Genomic DNA, 19,242 nt, shown 5'->3' with positions numbered 1-19,242 from the left:
ATTTGGTAAAGCTGTAGTGGCAACATCAGAGATGCTCCGAGTGGACCTGGGAGTTGGAGGCTGAGATGCGGGAGTATTACCCAGAGTTGTTCACATCAATTGACTTCGAGGATGAAGTCTGATTTAAGTGGGGGAGAATTGTAACACTCGAATCAGGTATGTTATCTTTAATATTGTGAATTTAAACGTTTCAATATTTGCCCTACTCATGAGGTGAAGAATGCCCTTTTCAAGTCGTGAGGAGAGTTTTAGACCCATGCATCATTTAAATGTTCACGATATGAGAAATATAGTGCTTATGATGTGAAGGTGGATAGCAAAAAATGAAACCCTAAGTTTTAGTCTTTAAGGGAATGAGAGGGATAAGGTTTCTAACCCTCAACCTCCCTTACTCTCTAGACCTCCAGAAACCCTAATCTACCTCCTCCCTAAGATCCTTTGTCATTTGGGTGCATTTCTAGCTTGAAGAAGAAGAAAAAATGGAGAAGGAAGTGCTTTAGTGGTAGTCTAGAAATAGAATCATCCTTATCATAATCTTTTCCTGATTTTGGACCGTTGTAAGTATCAAAGGCTCCAACTTTACTGCTTATCGTGGATAGACTCTAAGTTTTGTTCATTTTTATTGATTTTATTGCTTGATTGAGTGGAGTAGATGCATAATGTTGTCAACTTAATGGACTATAAAAGTCCCAACCACATTATAGTGTTCATATCTGGAAGTTGGTATAGATATGAGACATGCATGCAAGTTTGAAGCTCATTCCTTCCCTTTTGACCTATAAAAAGGATGATCATGTTTGGCGCATGCATGGTAACAAAGGAAACATTTTTATTCACCTTAGGGGCCCCCTTTAACTTTTGGATTAAGTGGACTCAAATACTTAATTGATTAAGGACTTAAAATAGTGACCCTTAGCCACAAACAGTACTCACGACGTGAGGAGTAAGATCCCACGACGTAAGAATCAAAGTAGTCGAGTGGGAATCAGATCGGGTTTATTGTCACCACCGGACCAATGCCTGGCCATGATGTAAGGCGTGTTAACTTTTATTATATTTGAATAAGTTTAACCTTAGGAGTATTTTGGGATTTTGACTGAGATTGGTCATTTGGTTGATATAGGAGGCGGTTAGAGCTGAGATTCACAGCTGCGGCCTTATCAACTTTTGTTCAGTTTGTGAGGTGAGTTTTCCTCCTTGTACTTTTGGTTCGAAGGTACCAAGGTAGGCCCATTGGATTGTTATCATAGTTTATCATATGATTGGTATGGTACATTCTTTTATTAGATCTGTATCCTGGTATATAGGATGATGTTATGTTTAGTTATTTATAAGATTTTTCTTATTATCTATTGACTGGTTATATGTATGTTTATATGTGATGTATATTTTGGCATGTTAGTTGTGGTTGGTTTGAGGCGGACCATCGTAGACTAAAGGCCAAGAGACCCAGGATGACCCTGATAGATTGTATGCATGCTTTTTGTATTATGGTTATGTTATGTGTTGGTACTTTGTGGGATCTCACTAAGTGTTGGCTTTCATTTTGGATTATGTTTTACGTACTTCGGATGATTGCGGGAAGGCAAGTACATGATCGTACACATCCTCATAATTTGACTTATGATTTTAGGAGACTCTAATGTTGAACATGTTTTGAAAACTACGTTTGTAAACAATTTTAGAAATCGGTTTGTTTTAAAAAGTTTAAATTTATCATATTTTTATGGATGTTACAACTTGGATATCGTCATAGTACTCATCTTCATCTTCAATTTCTCTAAATCCGTAAGCGATCATTATTCCAATCTCATCGGTGGTAGTATCGCCAAGAGGTAGGAAGACTTCATGGATTATACTAAATATGATTAACATACAGTAAAATAAGTAATTTAGTATTTTATCAAGAATCGGGTTTAGGTCTCTATAATCTATGGACATCCTCATACTCCAGTCCTTCTTTTTTACGAATAAAAACAGAGCTCCCTAGGGTGATGAACTAGGTCTAATCAAACATTTTCTAATAATTCCTAAAGTTTCATCGTTAGCTCCTTCATCTTTGTTGGTGTTAGTCGGTATGGTAGTTTTTCTATTGGTATGGTTCTTGGTAACAAGTCAATACATCTATCTACTTATCTATCATAGGGTAGTTTGGGAAGATCTTCTGGAAATTCATCTGGAAATTTACACACCACTGGTATCCTTTGCATTTCCTTTTTCTCCTTCTTTGCATCGATTACAAATGCTAGATACGATGTACATAACTTAGCCAAACATTTTATGGATTTCAATCGGGAGAAGATTCTAGAAATCATTTTGTGTTTGTCCCCATATGCCATAAATAGTTCTCTTCCAGATGGGTTTATCTTTACTCTCTTCTTTCTGCACTTAATATTGATAAAATTTGCACTCAGCCAATCAATTCCTATTACTATATCAAAGCTGTTTAACTCAATAGGCAATAATTCCCCATTGAACTTATTCCCATTCAATTCAATGACGATGTTCTTCATCTAATCACTAACAGTTACAAACTAGCCACTAGCAACCTCAATTATTATGGTATTGTCTCTTCTATTTATCTACAGGCAGTGCTAGTCTTCTTCCAAATTTATGCAAAATAAAGGAGTAGTTGGCTCACGAGTCAAACAAATTATTTGGAAGAAAATCATTTACTAGAAATGTACTTCAAGAGACATCTACTTCCTCCCTTGTTACTTCAAATGTTATGTGGAATGCTCTTGCATTTGGCTTTGGCGACACATTTGGCTTTGCAACTTCATTTTTCTTTCGCTAGTTCATTTGTGCATGCCATGGTTCCCCACACTTGTAGCAAACGCTTTGAGCAAGTGGGAAATTTTTACAATAGTGACCAGTCTTGGCACACTTGTAGCAGGTCACCTCTCTGCTATATTTCCTGAAGTGCTTCTTCTTGCATTTCTTACACCACTTGGCTTCATTATTTCCCCTAGATCTTCTGTACTTGGCTTTAAAAATGTACTCTGCTTATTGAGTCTTGATTATCCCTCAAACTTCCTTTTCTTGTTAATTTTAGCTTTGTCGGTGGATCTACCTTGATCATATCTTAAGTACACATGGTAGCCTAAGTGGTCGCCTCAAGAATAGGTGCATGGCATAGTGGAACAATGTGCTCGTATGGTAGTCCCTTTTCATACTTATCAATTTTTGTTAGCTCGTCAGGGACGATGAGGAAATCAAACTCCATCTTATCCATGAAAGCATTGGTTTACTCATCAATGTACATGCTTCCCTTTTTCGGTGTTAGAAACTGGTTCTCCAACTCTAACATATTTTGGGCTGAGAAGAACATGAATTTAAAATGTACCTAGAATTCTAGTCATGTTAATTATGGTGGCTCATTAGGACCTATGGTTTTTCCTAAAGTGTTCCACTAATGAACAGCCCCACCCCTAAACTAACGCACACCATAAGTGGTCTGTAGCTTGCCTTTGCAACCACGTGTTATGAAAGGTAGCTCTATCTCAAAGATCCAATCCATAACTCCAATTGTATCTTCTTTCCCAATAAATTTGACAGTTTGAAAGTTATAAGGTCTTTATATTTGAATTTGTTCCTTTCAGTTCCTTGATCCTAGTTGTTTCTCCTAACCACTTGTGGTTTGGCTTGACCAACGATTCTACTATAATTTCCTTCTTTTGACTCTTCCTCATTTATTTAAGGTCACATAATTCGTACAGTAGGTTCACCCTTATTCTCCCAGAGTAGGCACCTTGTATCATGCATTTTTCTATCTAACATTACTTGTATCATTGCCTGAGCTCCTACCATTATGAGAGGTTCTGGTGCAGGTGCGACAACCAGTACACGCTCAGGCTAAGGTTGTCCACTCTACTGATCATCCTCATACTTCCGTCCTTGTTTTTTACAAATAACATTGGAGCTCCCCAGGGTGATGAAATAGGTGTAATGAAAACTTTGCCCAACAATTCCTTAAGTTACATCATAAGCTCCTTCATATCTATTGGCGCTAGTTAGCATGGTACTTTTGCTATTGGTGTGGGTCCTGGTAACAAGTCGATACAAATATATACATCTCTGTCACAGGTTAGTCCAGGAAGATCTTCTGGAAATACATATGGAAAGTCACACACCATTGGTATCCTTTAAATTTACTTTTTATCCTTCTTTGTGTCGATCACAAATGCTAGATATGACGTACATAACTTCGTCAAACATTTTTTGGCTTTCATTATCGAGATGATTCAAGAATTCACTCTATGTTTATCCCTATATACCTTAAATGGTTCTCTTCCAAGTGGATTTACCTTTACTAAGTTCTTTCTACATTATATATCGGCATCGTTCACACGAAGCCAATCCATTCCTACTACTATGTCGAATCTGTTTAACTCAATAGGCAATAATTCCTCGTGGAACTTATTTCCATTCAAGTCGATGATGGTGTTCTTCATATAATCAATATCAAGTACAAATGTGATGCTAGAAATCTCGACTGTTAAGGTATTGTCTAGTCTATCTAAAAGCAGTTCCAATCTTCTACCAAATTTATGTGAAATAAAGGAGTAGTTGGCTCCCGAGTCAGAAAATATATTGGCAGGAAAATCACTTACTAGATTTCCAACCTGAAGCAAAATATGCTTCCTTCCTTGCTGCTTCCAGATTCAACTGGAGTGCTCTTGCCTTTGGCTTTCGCGGTGCATTTGGCTTTTCAACTTCATTTTTCTTTGGGCAGTTCATTTGGACTTTCCCTGGTTCCCCACACGTATAGCACAAGCTTTGAGCACGCGCGTAATTGTTAGATAGTGACCAGTCTTGCTACACTTGTAATAGGTCACCTCTCCACTACATTTCCCAAAGTGTTTCTTCTTGCATTTCTCACACCACTTGGCTTCATTATTTCTCCCCGATCTCTTGTATTTGGACGTTAAAAATATACTCTTCTTTTTAGGTCTAGAAGATCCATCAAACTTCCTCTTCTCGCTAACTTCCGCTTTATCGGCACTTATGCGCTTGATCATCTCTTCAACAAATTTGGCAGCCCACATGGCCACCTCCAGAGTATGTGCCTGGCTTACTAGCAAAATGTTCACCCATGGTAGTCCAAATCTATACTTATCGATTTTTGGTAGCTCGGAAGGGATGATGCGCAAAGAAAGATTTCTGAAGAAAGAGAAGTTATATGCAAAGTTATCTAAATGTTATTTTTGGATCTAATAGGTGCAATTCATAGGTCATGTGATTAACCAAAAAGGCATAATGGTTAATCCAGCCAAGATTAAAGTGGTAATGAGGTAGGAACGACTAAAAAGTCCCTCTATGATTCTTAGGTTTCTAGAATTTACTGGATATTACTAAAGGTTTATCTAAGGATTTTCCACAATAGCCGCCCCATTCATAGCTTTGACCTATAGAGGAGCTACCTACACATGGAGTGAGAAGCATGAAGAAGCTTTTGTGAAGTTAAAGAAGAATTTGTGTGAAGAATCAATTCTTTCCTTACCCAATGGAGTTAAATAAAACATTAGAAACCATATGGGTGTTTGGAACATCTACCGGTACCCATGGGAAAATGGGAGAACACCACCATGGATTTTATGACTAAATTACCTAAAACAAAAGGTGGTTATGATATTATTCAGGTAATTGTGGACCGATTCATGAAGAGCGCACATTTCATAGCATCCAATGAGAAGTGGACTCTGGAAAGCTTGAAAACGTTTACGTGAAAGAGATAGTGAGAGCTCATGGTGTTCCGCTAGTGATTGTGTCATATCGCACCAGTCCTTCCACATCAAGATTTTAGAAGAGTATACACGAAGAGATGGGTACGAAACTGCACTTGAGTACAACTTACCAGCCCCTTACTGATGGTCAGAGTGAAAGGACGACTCAAACACTGGAATATATGTTACGGTTATGTACCTTGGAATTCCCAGGTTACTAGGTAAGCACTTACCGCTAGTGGAATTCTCCTACAACAATAGTTACCATTCAAGCATTAAGATGACACCTTATCATGCATTGTATGAACATAAGTGTCGTACGCCATCTTCTTGGCTTGAAGCTAGAGAAAAATAGTTTATGTGTCCTGAGATTGTCCATCAGACTGCCAAGAAATAGAAGGTGACTTGAGACAGAATGTTAGCAGCTCAAAGTTGTTAAAAGTGATATATAGATAAGAAATGACGACTAATAACCTTCGAAGTTAGAGATTTGGTATTGCTCAAAGTCTCTCTATGGAAGGGACTTCTTAGATTCAGAAAACGAGGGAAGTTGAGTCCAAGGTTCATTGGACCGTTTAAAGTGATTTAGAGAGTTGAAAATCAAGCTTACAAGGTGGATTTTCCAGCTGAACTAAAAGACAGAAAGTGACATGAGAAGTCACTATTCACATATGTTTGCGGATACATGATTCCAGAATGGAATCGTCCTAAGGGGGAATGAGTTGTAAGGCCCACGTTTCCTACTTGGCATAATTACAAAATTTGTATTTACATCGGTCGATGATTGCAATCTTTTATAGATAAGTGAAAGAGAATTATTCGTGTATAAGTGTTTATATATTAAATCTGTGGAAATTTGATAAATATTATGTGTACATAATATTTATGTAACATTTTAATTAAAAAACTTAAAAAATATGGTTAAAATAAACGCTAAAAATAAATAGATTATTTAGAATAGATAATCTTAATGAAAGTATTAATGACCCTAAAATTTCACTTTGTATGATGTTCTTGGGTGAACCTAAATAATGAAAAGGTATTTATGTGTTACTTCCGTTTTTCGATGATAACTATTAGGTATATTTTACATGATAGTTATCATTTATAGGACTTGGAAATGTCGTAAAATAGTAATGTTATATGGGGTAACATTTTGTATGTAAATATTATACTACAAAATTTAGTGATATATATTTTATAAGTTATGACTTATATCATGTTAACAAAATAAGGATGTTTAGAAAGTTTTATTTTCTATATATACATATATTAATGGAATTAATAGATTATGATATATGATAAAATAAGAAAAATTAAATATGTTCTTTATTAGGAGAAAAAGAAAAGAAATGTATGTGTGTGATTGTAGTGTTTAAATAAGTAAGTCTAAATCACCAATAAAAAGAAAGAAGGAAGTGAAGGCGTCTAATTGGTCAAGAAACCAATTTGAATTTGTGAATTCCGTGATTTGTTCCCTGAGGTCTTACCTAGTCTGCCTCCGGTGAGACAGGTAGAGTTTAGAATTGATTTAATCCCTGGTGTGGCACCAACAACCAAAATAACCTATCATCTTACACCCCTGGAGATGCAAGAGTTACCGAATCAACTTCAAGAGTTGATGGACAAAGGGTTCATTCGACCGAGTAGTTCACCTTGGGGAGCTCCAATTTTGTTCTTCAAAAAGAAATATGGATCGCACAAAATGTGAATTGACTACATGGAACTTAACAAACTCCCAATAAATTAGGATTGATGAATTGTTTGATAAACTTCAAGGAGCATCATGGTTCTCCAAAAATGACCTATGTTCAGGATACCATTAGATGCGAGTAAGGGAGAAGGATATACCAAAGACGGCCTTCAGAACTCGGTATGGCCATTATGATTTTTTAGTGATGCCTTTCAGACTCACTAACTTGCCCACTTCATTCATGAATTTAGTGAACTGTGTCTGTAGACCTATGCTTGATCAGTCGGTAATTGTGTTAATCGATGATCTTTTGATCTTTTCAAAGAATCATGAGTAGTACAAGGAGCATCTAAGAGAGATACTCAAAGTTATAAGAAGGGAGAAGTTGTACGCGAAGCTCTCATAGTGCGAGTTTTTCTTGCAATAGGTCCAGTTCCTTGGCCATCTTGTGAACTAGGTTGGTGTTTTGGTCGATCCAGCCAAAATTGAGGCAGTAATGTTGTAACACCTCGATTTCCTAGGTGTGAAATTTGAGGGTTTCATGAATATTATAAGACCTACTCGATGAGTTAGCTACTCTAACTCATCGTGTAGGAAAGATCAGCCCGTGTTGATTTTTGAAACAAACTCGACGGGTTGGAGTGGCCAACCTATTTAAAGAACTTATAATCCATTGTAGCCTCCCTCATCATCATTTCAAAAAACAAAAACCCTAGATCGAGCTTGGAACCCTCTTGGGTGTGCTTGAGAGCTTAAATGTTGACTTTTAGGGAGTTTTGGAAGGAGACTTGAAGATTGAGAAGCTTGGATCAAGATGAAGGTTGTAGATCCATCACCTCCTGTGCATTGGCGATCAAACTGAGGTATAAAGTTAATACATTGACTTCTTAATACTTAGATCTTCTGTTAGGAATGTTTATGGCCATTTTTGGGGGGTAATGGAGTCACACTCGGGTTTGAGCTTGTCATAAAGACATGGTTTCAGATCCTGACTCCTCTAGGTCCCCATAGTCATAAAGTCATCAACTTTATCAAGCTTTGGCCCTTCTCCACGCCCTAAAACCCTTATTAAGTGCTTTAGCCTTGTGAGGCCTTTCATGCACATACAGTTAGTAACTTTATGTGGTAACTTCATTCTAGAAGGTTAGATATGAAGTTTGGAGCATTGGAATCGACTGGAATAAGTTTAATGTGTAATGGTAATGAAATCAACAAATTGCACATAAACTCAACGAGTTGAGTCAGTTTTTCAGGTATTTTTATTCAGAGTGAACTTAATGAGTTGATGGGACAACTTGGCAAGTGGTTAGAGGTTTTTCCCCGATCTTCTGGACACTGCATGGACTCGATGAGTTGGCCAGCAACTCAGCGAATTGACTCAAGTTTTTGCGATATATTGAGTTCCTAAGGAACTCGACGAGTCTATAAGTTTCAATCAACGAGTTGACTATTGAATTTCATTGATTTTAGTGGTCTTGTCTAATTATGGAGTTTGGAGGCCACAAAGGGGTAAAATGGTCTTTTCCCCTTTTCTGAGGGTATTAGAGAGACTTAGCCAACATTTTGACGATGTTGATATTCAATTTTAGTTTGAGATATATGTGATATATATTTTAGGCTGAGTCTAGCCCAGCAATTCGAGTACGGGATATGTATCACACCCCACAAACCGGAACGGCGGAAACGTTCGGGGGTGGAGGATTTTGTGTATAGTATCACAACACAGAATAATAGTAAACAATCAAACAACATCATCCATTGAATTAATAATGTATTTCAATACAAGTGTTCTGTATAGATTATAAGTCACAAAAAATATGAATCAAAATAAAGATGAGTCTTGAAAGTGCTCCATCTTCTCAAAAGTTGACATCGGTACCTGTCTACTGATGACCTAAGAATACAAGTTATTTTGAAAGAGTTTATCAGCGTTATAGCTGGTGAGTTCATAAGCATTTTAGTGTCATTGTTTGTATCAAAATGTTTGTAATAGTGATTGAAGTATGAGTTTGTAAATATTTGTTGTAAAAGTATGTGAATGTTTGTAAATGTTTGTAACTCCTAGAAATCCAATATTTTCTACTAAAAGTAGACTTCAACCAAGGCCTGACTGTTTTGTATGTTCGTGTCTTGTAAAAATGTGTAATTTTCCCAAGTGTAACTATCATTAACAAAATATAGTATATACATTTCCGATTATGTGGGAAGATCACAAAGTGAATGTAATGGGAATATAATATAGTACTGTAGTGTTGTATTATAGTAACTACTGTTGTACTAACTACCTTAAAATGTATTTTTATCAAGGTATAATGTGATTTGATTGTACCATACTATCAACTAAAAAAACGACGATGAAAGACATTGGAAGTAATGACATTTGGCACCTGAAGACCTAGAGGTCCCACTGTAGCCAGCAGCAAGGTGTAGGATAGTCAGTCCCGTATAGATCTATATGCAAATTCACGCTCTCCCTACAAGAGACTGTGGATACAAATTGAGCTATGGCAGTGATGACATGCCCCGAAACCGTGATTCACATTTATGTTATAGTATACTTGTATATGTATTGTATGTACTAGATGTATTGTATGTTCTCTTTGTCTAGTATGTAGTACATGTAATATTTCTCGCTATAGCATTCTCTTAGTTTCTCATCATAGTATAGTTGTATAGTTTCTCATAATAGTATGTTTTTACTCATGAATGAACTGACTCTTTGTATGCTTCATTGAACTAGAAGTAATGAGTAGTATATCCCTAAACTATACGTATTATAGTTTACTAGAAGAATTGTTTGTGTGACTGAATGTATTGAGCTGAGATAAAAGCCTTTATATCCATATATATATATATATATATATATATATATATATAATTAAGGATCCAATGACACTTGGACAATCAACATGGTACACTAAGTCCACAACCAAAGAAGGAATAGGAAATAATGTGAGTTATCAGTCCTAAGTCCTTCAAACCTTACTTATATAACTATATGTGTATTAGACATGGTTTTGACAATATATATGTTTGAAAGATGTAAAAGAAAAGGTTTGACATATAAAAGTGAGTTTGGTAAAGAGTTTAACATGTAGAAGAGTTTGATAAATAGTTTGAAGTAGTTTGTTTGATAAAACAGTTAAAAGCATAGTAAATCCATTTGTTTGATAGTTATTAACCACATGTGATTGATATAATAACTATAAAGTTTAAACTTGTATCCCCCCCCCCCCAAAAAAAAAGCATTTAAAATCTTTTAAAAGGTTGATTAAGGGGTATGAACCCACCTGTAGTGAGTAGCTTGGATGAACATGTGGTATAGGATGCTAGGTGTCAAGTGAAGACTTGAGCACACACACGGATCCTAGTTATCACATAATGACACACATATGTATCTGATTAGTGATTCAAACAACTAAGTAAGCAAGTATACACACCCTATAACATGGAAAACACTTGCATTCAAGTGTTATAATCACAAAGGGTTGCATCTATGGGTTGTAGGGTTTCACCATTGAGTTTACGACCCAAGAGCGAACTCCCCTTGAGTTTATGGCCTAGGGTTTGCGGCCCTAATGAGTATATGGCCGTAAACTCATGCCAAGGTGTACCAGTTTGATGTTTAAGGTCCTTAACTCACTTTAGAGGTGTTCTAGACCTAGTCTAAGGCTAAGGAATGAGTTAGGGCAATTTTGCACCAATCATTTGAGATTACGGCCAAGGGAGATTTCCTTGACCGTAAATACCCTTTTTTCTTGAGTTCTTGGTGTTTTCAAGGTGTAATATAAGTGATTTAGTCATATAACAAGCTAAGGTAAGAGTACTTATGATATAGAAGCTTGTAAGAGTGTTTAAAGTCCAAGAACACAAGTATGTGTTCTTGGTGATCTTGGTGAAATGAAGAACACTTGAAGATCTAACCAAAAGAAGAGATTTCATGGATGAAATCATGTGTATTCACTAGATATGGAAGGATGTCAAGTTGAAAAGGGAAATATTACTTACTAGATTGAAGATTGGAAGGAAAGATCTTGATGATACTTGAGAGTAAACCCGAGTTCTAGGCTTGAAAGTGTGATAATGAATGAAAATGCCCAAGTTTTTCATATATAGGCATGGAGTTTACGGCCACCTTGAGTTTACAGCCATATACTCAAAGGTTTTGGCCATAAACTCCTCTTTTGAGGGCTTAAGATTTGTTAGACAGTTTACAAGTTCAACTTACACTCCCTTTCACTTATTCCTTTGATGTATTTTAAGCTTAGAATGCTCAAACAGACTCCAAAAGTGCTAAAAGTTAGTAGAAGCAAGTTTGACTTTGAGTGAAATATAGGGTTTGTACAAGGCAAAAATTTCGGGTTGTCACAATATGCATGCCTTACCTTGCAAGGTGAGTCTTCTGAATATACTTACCTAAGTGGTAATTATTGTGTGACCGCAGGCTCTTATATGTATTAATGACCGAAGGGTCATATGTGCTTATACTGGGATATGTGATATTATGCATTTTGCCTTTTGATTTATGTTGTATATTATTCTATGCATTATTAAGATAGGCCCAGAGGATCTAACCCGAGTTGTGAGACTGAAGGGTCTTCACTGAGATGCAGGGCTGGAGGGTCCAACCCGAGTTGTGAGACCAGAGGGTCTTCACTGAGACACATGACTGAATGGTCCTTATCGATATATAGACATGAGAGGCTAAATATTTTTGTGTGTTGTAATTTGGGTAACTGACTAGGCTTCATGCTTATCGTGTTGAGTTAAATATGTTTCAGGTACTTCTGTTGATTTCGGGAAAGCGAAGGCATGATTGTACACATCTGTTGGCTTATGGACATTTGTTAATTTTGGGATAATCTAATATTTTTTTAGTAACTTACAATTTATGTGACAACTTGAATTTATGAGTAATATTTTGAGAAATAAAAATGAAAATTTTGTCTTGAATTTTTAGGCGTTACAATTTGGTATCAGAGCCTTGGTTTGAGGGATTTTGGTGTACACTTAGGTATATCTAGACTCAAACATAGGATTTGAGAAAAAATTTAAAAAGAAAAGAGTTTCTAAATGGGCAAAAGATTTTAAGAGGAGACGAGGCGAAGTAGTGCTTAAAATCAGCCAGAGCCCGAGCGATGATTTTACAAAATACCCTTACTCGATTATGTTTTGTTATTATGAGTTGATTGATGGGTTTTAGCCATACGAACTTTCCTATGTGCGCATGCAAAACCCTAATGCTTGGATCTAGGGTTTCTAATTAAACATGCTTTGAATCCAAGACTTCTAATGGCTAATTAGGTTAAATAACAACATTGAAACAGATCTAGAATCATACCTTTGAGTTCCTTGTTGATCTTGTTGTCTTGGAGCTTCTAGAGTGACAAATTTCACTCCTCTAATGGCTTACAAACACCAATAGCAAGCAAGATTATTTAGGAGAGAGGAGAGGGGAGGAATTCAGCCAGAGTATCTCTACTTTAGATGGTGTGTCGAATTCCCTCACCCCTAGGGTCTATTTATACTTGTAGACTCCTTAAGGGTTACAACCTAAACCCTAATTGGATAACTTAGACTTTAAGTTGATCCATATCCTTTCCTTGATAACCCTATGGACGATTTGGCTTATCCAAGCCCTAGAAATCGTCCATCCTATCTAGGATAAGGATTTATAGTCTAAAGTGTAACTATCAAACAATTGACAGCTTATACCCTCTTATTTAATTAATCTCTTTAAGTCACCAAATTAATTCCTATTAATCTATGACTTATATTAATCAAATAACTATATATTATTCCTTATAATATTTACTCTCTTTTAAAAAATCATCCATCAAGTTGCTATGGTGAAGGCAACCCAAAAGGACCATGCACAACCGGATCAAATACTTGCCTAATATAGTTTCAGCCTTAGACACTCTTCCAACATTGATAGCATTGCATGCTAGTTTAGGGAAAACGATCTGCTCAAAAATGCATGCTATAGTGCCTGCTTAGTAGATATGCCTTATTACCTGTTACGTGAGACAATAATGTTGTATATGTAAAATTAGAGATCCTTGAGGAGTTGAGAGATAAGATTGCTTGAGTTCGATAATGCCTTTTGTGTTGTGGATAGACCAATTGGAGTTGTAAGCTAGAGTGGTTTTATGTGCTGGTGGAGGTTGGTCAATGCCCGAATGCTTCTTGCTTTGTGCCTTGTGTAACTCTTGAGTGATGTGAGTTAGGTTGAAGAGCTACTTGACGTTGCAAGGAGTTCCTCAACAGTTGATGGCAGGGAAGAGTGAGAACCTAGGAGAGCCAAGGAATAAATTTCAACCGATGAGTATGCTATTTAGAGGTGAGTATTCGCTGGAGAGTGAGCATGTGAAATAGGATAGGTCGATCGGGAAGGTTGAGCAACTACTTAGGAAATCTGGGACGATCGTTGTGGAAAGTATAGGTAGATGTTGAAGGTAGTATGGGCCCATACTACTAAAAGCAGAGGACCTATACTCAAAACAAGGACAATTAGAGAGGTTCTAAGTAGCAGGTTGAGGGGAGACAACATGGTTCAGGTACCATGATTCGTAGTAGTGTCTTTCCATCTTTACCAGTTATTTGGCTGTGGATGTTCAGACTGTAACATCCGAAAAATACAACCAATTTAAATTTTTCAAAACAACCCAATTTTTCATTAAAATGTTTACAAAAGGTTTTCAATACAGATCATTAGAGTATTCCCAGAATCACATTGCTACAAAATCATGAGGAGCGGTACGATCACGCCTTCGCCTTGCCACGGTCTCCTGAAGAACCTGAAAAACATTAAACCAAAACTGTAAGCCTGAAAGCTTAGTGATATACCCCCAAAATACCAACCACGCATACGCCCTTCCAGGCTGCGACCTTCCGGTCCAAAACATATAAAACATACATAACATAACAGAACATAGAACAACCATGCATATCGGGTCTACTGTGTGACTGGTCCGCCGTATCGGGCCTTCAGTCCACCGGATCCATCCTCCAGGTCTAGTCATGTCCTTCGAGTCTACAGTGGGGTTGGTCTGCCCGCATCGGGCCTTCAACCCACCTGGTCCACTCTCTGAGTCTACAGTGTGACTGGTCCGCCCGCATCGGACCTTCAGTCGGCCTGGTCCACTCTCCGAGCCTCGGCACGTCTGGTCCGCCCTCGTGGGGCCTACAGCCTATCCGGACCGCTCGCTGGGCTTTCGGAACAACCAATCCGCCCTGGGTATCTTGGCCTACAGCACAAAGCAGGACCCGCCTCAACCCATCTCCAGTCCAAACAACCATGTGCACAAAACATACATTCATATAACAGTCATAGTCAACAAACCGAGCAAGCAGATCACATAGCATATCATTACCCTAACCGGGTTACCGACCTAACCAGTCACTAGCATAGCATCACTCTGTATATCGGGAAACTGACCTTAACAAGGTCTCCTAGCATGTACCATCCTAGCTACCAGGATGCAGACACATCAAACAATAACATGATAACCATATCTGAATCTCAATCCAATAAAGGGCCAACCTTGGTGCCTTAGACCCTGTTGATATAGTGAGGATAACTCACCTCGAAACTGTCGGCTGAAAGGATAAGATCCCGCTGCTCCGAACTCTGACACGAACTCCTCCACTGAACATCAAAACATACAACTCAATAAATACCCTTAATTACCAAAATACCCCTGGAAGACAACTGGTCAACCTTGGACAAGACAAAGTCAACCCCTGACTGACCCTACTCGCCGAGTCAACCTGATAACTCACCGAGTCCACATGCTCAGAACTTCCTTCACTCAGCGACCCAACTCGCCGAGTCACCCAAGACTCGTCGAGTCCAACAACTCTGAGTCCACTCGCACCCAACTCACCGAATCATCCCTTGACTCACCGATTCATCGACTCAACCAGAAATATTGGGACTTCCTCGACAAGACTCGCCGAGTCCAAATGGACTCGTCGAGTCCAAGGCTATCTTCAACCTACTCGCCGAGTTGTTATTCCAACTCGTCGAGTTCCAGGCCATCTTCAAGCAACTCGTCGAGTCCACCCATGTGACTCGTCGAGTACCACCGGTCTGAATCCATATAGAAGCATCTCAGGCCATGCAATTTATCCAAAACATAGATCCAACCTCCTACAATCCATCCATCACGTAAAGTGGCAAACTTTACGTGAATCTAAAGAGATCTAAGCCTTATTTACCTTAGAACCAAGGTTTGGGACATGGTGGCTTCACTAAGCACTCAAACACAGGAACTTTAATGCACTCTAGGCCTTCAATATTCTAGATTTGAGGTAGCAACCTCAGATCTATCCTCCAAACTCCAAAACATTCCAAGACATACTCCCCACAAACCCCAAAATGATGAAACTAGGAAAACACAGCCTAAGAACAAAAGTATTACCTCCAAAAGATGCCTCAATAGCAATCAAACTCGAATCCAAGCAAAGCCCTTTGATCCAACCCACTTCTCCTTCAAGATTTCTTCAACCAACACCTTTCCAAGCTCTAATTTGCTCCACAAATGAACTCTCCACGAATTTAGGGTTTCTGGAACTCAAGGGGGGGGGGATAAGGGAGGCTGTGGAGGGGTATAATGCTCTTTATATAGGGCTCAACCCCAAAAATTAGGGTTTTCTCCATACAGAACCTACTCGTCGAGTCCATCTTTGGACTCGTCGAGTAGGCCACTTGACACGCGACCATAGCCGCGACCTGACTCGCCGAGTTTATCCATGGACTCGCCGAGTCACCCTCCGAAACTTACACTTTTAGCCCTTCAACTCTACTCTTGCGATTCCGGGATGTTACACAGACTAAGAGTAGATATGGTAAATTGTGGGGCCAGAGGGCCATGTTAGACGAGCTTAAATAGAGTATACCTCGCGAGGAAAAATTGAGTTTAGACCTCGAGGGAATTGACCGGTGAGGTACCAGTTGGAGGTGCATGGCTCAAAAGGGAAGTGGAGATGATGAATTGTGGAGGATTGCAGTCTGATTTTAGTGTTTGGCCGATGGATTGTGACTACTTTCCATTTTGGAAGGAAGGGTGAGCGAGCCTTTGATTTCAGAGATTAGAGGAAGAACCTATGGGGTACCAAATAGTTGTGGTATTATGGCCAAAGGGATTATGCAGTATGAGTGCCTTGAGTTATTTCTTATGTCGGAAGGGAGTCATCAGTGGGAACGGTGATAGACAAGGATAAGGATGTGCCTCAAATGAGCATGGTAAGGTGTGTTCTAGCAACAATTTCAGGTAAGTAGGGGGAGTACCTCGGAACGATGACCTTCGTGTCTATGTTGTGAACCGACTGTGAGAGTGAGGTCTCCTGTTTCTATGAAGATGCTTGCGATGGGGTGGTAATTGAGGATTCATAGAATGAAGTGTATGATAGTCCATTATATCCAGAGAAAGAGTCAGTGTTATTTTAAGACTGATGACATATTTGTCAATCTAGTCGGATGAGATTCGCGGGTGACTAGAGGCAATCACATTGGGAGGATTCCGAGGTTTTCATCCGAGATTCGGAATACTTGGAGTTGCTTGGTGTGACACTCTAAATTTTCAAATAAAATTTTCATTTTTAAAATCACATAAAACACAATATCACATTTCTCAAAAACCACAAAATATATAAGTTGTCAAAACACAAGACAACAAATGTTTAATAATATCCCAGAATCCTCAAAAACATAATCTCTAACTAGTGTGTACAATCAAGCCGACGTCATCCTGCAATCCTGAGAGGTACCAAAAACACATATCACACAACACTGTAAGCACGAAGCTTAGTGAGCTCCCCAAAATACCACATACACAAATAATAAGCCTCTTAGGGCTATAGCTCGGCATGGACCCTACGGTCATGCGTCCTGGTGAGGACCCTTCGGTCTCACGGCTTGGTATGGACCCTCTGGTGATGTGTCTCAGTGAAGACCCTCCGGTCTCACAGCTTGGGTTAGACCCTCTAGTCCTGTATCTGAGTGAAGACCCTCTGGTCTCCCAACTCGGTTTGGATCCTCCGGTTGTAACTCTGTACTGCACAAAATAATATGTATCATAAATCACAAAGACAAAATGCATAATATCACATAACTCATTATAAGCACATAAGACCCTTTGGTCAATAACTCAAATAACTAGTCACACAGTATTACCACTCAGGTAAGTATAGTGAGAAGACTCACCTCGTATGTAAGCAAGTAGGTATCTTACTCAACAATCCATGTAGACTCTGTTTACACATTATACTCATCTATAATTAACACTTTATAACAAAAAATCAAAGGATGTTAGGCTAACCCCTTATCTAACTCTCGGAAAGGGTGAAAGACCATTTTACCCCTCCATGGTCTCCATAATCCATGTCTTGACCAAACCTTAAAAGTCAACGGAAGTCAACACTCGAGTCAACTGTTCATGTTGACCCAACTCGTCGAGGGCATCTATGCGACTCGTCGAGATCCTTCATTTTCTTTGAAGTATCTGGAAAAATCCAACTCAACTCTTCGACTTGTCTAACCAACTCGATGAGTTATAATGCGTCCAGACTATCTGGGGAAAACCATAGCCAACTCGTTGAGTCCCCTTAGTCCATTCTCTCATTCAGATGTATTTAAGCAGAACTAAGGCCTCATAATCTAGATCTAGCCTTTTAAGGCTGAAGGATCATGTAAATCTGCAAGCTTTACGTCCATACATGTTATCTAAGGCTCAAAATTCCAAAACAACCTCTATAGAGGGTTTAATGCATGAAAGCTCACCAATAGCTTGATAAAGCTTGAATCTTTAGGCCCAAGGGACCTCATAATCTCCAAATCTAAAGCCTCAACTCCATGGCAAGCTCAAACAACTTAAGGACCCAAAGAAAAGATGGAAATGCTATAAAATCCAAGTGAAGAGATCTAACCAAACAATGATCAAGGTGATAGCTTTTTACCTCCAAATACCAGATACCATTGAAAGTACACTGGACCCAAGGGATTTTTCTTGTTCCAAGTCTTTTGCTCCTCAATCTCCTTCCAAAAATGCACTAGAACATAGAATCTTAGCCTCTCTCTCTCTCTCTCTCTCTCTCTCTCTCTCTCTCTCTCTCTTTCTGTCTTTCTCTCTCTCACTCTTTCACATATGAATGCAACTCAATTAGGGTTTCTCTAAGTGTGTCAAGGTGATAAGGGAGGCAGAAATGAATACTTAAGGTCCTTTAAATAGGGTACCAAACCCTGAAAAATCGTTTTTTCACACTCAGCTCCTACTCATCGAGTTGGGGTCCTCCAACTCATCGAGTAAACTCTAAAATTCAAGCGGCCATTTTAACTCTCTACTCGGAGAGTTGGGGCCTCCAACTCATCGAGTTTCTCTGACAACATGAATATAAATAAATAAAATATTATACATGGGAGCCAAGATGTTACACTTGGTCTTTATATAGAAGATCATCGAGTGTTGCGTGGTGCATTCCAAGAGTCGAGTTGGTATATCTGGTGAGCTAGTCTGTAGTGTAATATGTTTGGTATTCCAATTGGTAATCGTTCGAACCCTAAGTGGGGGAGAACTGGGTATTCTGTTTTAAGGATGATCCATATGTTAAGTTGTGATTCAGAAGATTGGGTTACAGGGATTTGCGGTCTGGGAGTATAAGACTTGGGTCTAATGATATATAAGGAAAGTATAGAGTGAGATTATTCATGTTATATGTCATCAAGAAAGAATCAGTATCTCAATGGCAGGTAGTCATTTGTCAGGGATCTTATTGTGGTTAGTGTTTCATTGGGTTTGCCAATGATTGAGTTTCGAGGCA

Source organism: Lactuca saligna, chromosome 5 (genome assembly GCF_052625555.1).
Source record: "Lactuca saligna cultivar CGN05327 chromosome 5, ASM5262555v1, whole genome shotgun sequence".
NCBI lineage: Eukaryota > Viridiplantae > Streptophyta > Magnoliopsida > Asterales > Asteraceae > Lactuca > Lactuca saligna.
The sequence above is the reverse complement of the archived record's forward strand: the minus strand, read 5'-3'. Positions refer to the sequence as shown.